Below are 3,231 nucleotides of genomic sequence, written 5' to 3'. Positions count from 1 at the left end.
ACCGTGAGTATGTCTTAGGTGGTAGTAAAGTACTCGCAGAGCATTATTGTGACGCTGGACATATGCATTTCTTGCCAGCACAGGACATGCTGACAACAGATGCATAAGCGTCTCAGGATGTTGCTTACACACCCTACACAAAGTGTCGGGTAGCTGCATCTGGAGCACTTTAGCACGGTATTCAAGAGTATTGATAACACCATCTTGGCAGGCAAAAATATATCCTTCGGTCTCAGACATCAGGCCAGCTGACCTGAGGAAGGAAAACGTCAGCTGCTCGGACAAGCCATGTTCACGCACGTGTTTAAAGAACACGCTGTGCATGGACTTGTCCATATGTGTGCTGAGCAGTTTTTGTTGCTCAGCATTGCTGATGACCCTCTTAAATTCCTCCTTAGGGAGTTCGATAAGAGGGTTTACTCTTCCAAGACCGAGGGATTTTGCCGCGTAGATTGCTGCCTTATATAAAAACGTTCCCTTATGCCTATTCTCATGACTATGAACAATTTGCATAAGGAAGTCGTTTTCATCTGCAGTGAAATTGACAACCTCGTATGTTATACCCAAAACCAAACGATCGTGTAGACACTCCAAGCTCTGTAAACCTCTCCCTCCGATGTGCCGGGAAAGGTATAATCTGGTGATGGAGGATTTAGGGTGCATGCTCCGATTCATATTCATGACTTTGCGTGTCTTGATATCGAGATCTCTGAGTTCTTTTCGGGCCCATTTCAGAACACCGAAAGAGTAGAGGAGTACCGGGACAGCAAGCATGTTTGTTGCAGAGACTTTGTTTTTCCCGGAAAGTTCTGATGACCAGATTTTCCGGAGTCTCCGCACATACTCGCTGCAGAGAGTCGTTTTGATTTTCGAGGCGTCCTGCATAGGACTCCCGTCAATCCCTAGATATTTGTACGACTCTCCGGCGTCAAGATGGTCAATGACGCTCCCATCTACTAACTCGATATCCTCACGCACATCAGAACACTTACCCTTCACCAGATTAACGACCGCGCACTTGTCCAACCCAAAAGCCATGCCAACATCCCGGGTATACTCCCCTACAATATTCAAGGCTGTCTGAAGGTGTTCCTCATTAGAAGCATACACCTTCAGATCATCCATGTAGAGTAAGTGGGTGATCGAATACTTTCGATCATTTGATGGACCCACTGAGTATCCACGGGTGCGGCGTAGCGCAACAGATATTGGCAGCAGTGAGATACAAAACAGCAGAGGGCTCAGAGAATCTCCCTGAAAGACTCCTCGTTTGTACTGTACAGCTTCGGTTACACGTTTGTCGTTGCCACATGAAATGTGGAACCGTGTTCGCCAAAGCTGCATCGTACGCCGAATGCATCCCACTGTATCGCGATTGACCCCAAGGCATTTGAGCAAAAAGAGAATAAGCTCATGAGATGTTGAGTCAAATGCCTTGCGGTAGTCAATCCAGGCCATTGACAGGTTGCGCTGATAGCAGATCGCGTCTTGAATGACACAACGATCCACTAACAGATTCTCTTTGCAACCTGACAGGCCTCTTTTACTGCCACGTTGTTCGTATATCTGCTGCCATACAGGGTCTATCTCCTGCAGAATGCGATTATTCAAGATTTTGGTGAAAATCTTATAAACCGCCTTATTATGATTATTATTATTATTATTATTATTATTATTATTATTATTATTATTATTATTATTATTATGATTATTATTATTATTATTATTATTATTATTATGATTATTATTATTATTATTATTATTATTATTATTATTATTATGATTATTATTATTATTATTATTATTATTATTATTATTATTATTATTATTATTATTATTATGATTATTATTATTATTATTATTATTATTATTATTATTATTATGATTATTATTATTATTATTATTATTATTATTATTATTATTATTATTATTATTATTATTATTATTATTATTATTATTATTATTATTATTATTATTATTATTATTATTATTTCTTTTTTTTTTAGTTAAATGCTCAGGGGGTTATCCCCGGTAGTCCGACTCTACCGAGGGCCTCACTTGAGCGCCAAATCATTACTGCTGCGATGCTTCATCAACAAGATGATCAGCATGCGCAGCAGGCCAAGTTTCGTTGCCTTAGGAGACGGAGGGATCCGAGAATAACAGCCTTTTGCATCCGCGATGCCAAAAACTCAACTTGCGGAGAACAAGTTGGGATTTTAGCCAATGCAGACACAAAAGTCTGTTTCATCCCTCCTAGGACGCCAACAATAAGTACGACAAGCTTGACACGGTAGCCTGGGTAGAGTTTGCCAATTTCAAACAGGAGATCCTGATATATTTCGTGTTTGTGCTCTTCTTTAACCGTGATGTTATACTCAGCAGGTGCTGAGAACTCGATAACATAAATGTCACGAGCGGTTTTATCAAAGAGCACAATATCAGGTTTATTGTGATCGATTTTCCGCGTTGTTGCGAATGGCACGTTCCAATAAATACGGCAACGGTCATTCTCAACAACTTGCGGAATATCTCCTGGCAGATAAGGCAGCACTGGTGTTTTATCGATACCGTGAGTATGTCTTAGGTGGTAGTAAAGTACTCGCAGAGCAGCATTGTGACGCTGGACATATGCATTTCTTGCCAGCACAGGACATGCTGACAACAGATGCATAAGCGTCTCAGGATGTTGCTTACACACCCTACACAAAGTGTCGGGTAGCTGCATCTGGAGCACTTTAGCACGGTATTCAAGAGTATTGATAACACCATCTTGGCAGGCAAAAATATATCCTTCGGTCTCAGACATCAGGCCAGCTGACCTGAGGAAGGAAAACGTCAGCTGCTCGGACAAGCCATGTTCACGCACGTGTTTAAAGAACACGCTGTGCATGGACTTGTCCATATGTGTGCTGAGCAGTTTTTGTTGCTCAGCATTGCTGATGACCCTCTTAAATTCCTCCTTAGGGAGTTCGATAAGAGGGTTTACTCTTCCAAGACCGAGGGATTTTGCCGCGTAGATTGCTGCCTTATATAAAAACGTTCCCTTATGCCTATTCTCATGACTATGAACAATTTGCATAAGGAAGTCGTTTTCATCTGCAGTGAAATTGACAACCTCGTATGTTATACCCAAAACCAAACGATCGTGTAGACACTCCAAGCTCTGTAAACCTCTCCCTCCGATGTGCCGGGAAAGGTATAATCTGGTGATGGAGGATTTAGGGTGCA

Source organism: Microplitis demolitor, chromosome 1 (assembly GCF_026212275.2).
Source record: "Microplitis demolitor isolate Queensland-Clemson2020A chromosome 1, iyMicDemo2.1a, whole genome shotgun sequence".
Classification (NCBI taxonomy): domain Eukaryota; kingdom Metazoa; phylum Arthropoda; class Insecta; order Hymenoptera; family Braconidae; genus Microplitis; species Microplitis demolitor.
The sequence above is the reverse complement of the archived record's forward strand: the minus strand, read 5'-3'. Positions refer to the sequence as shown.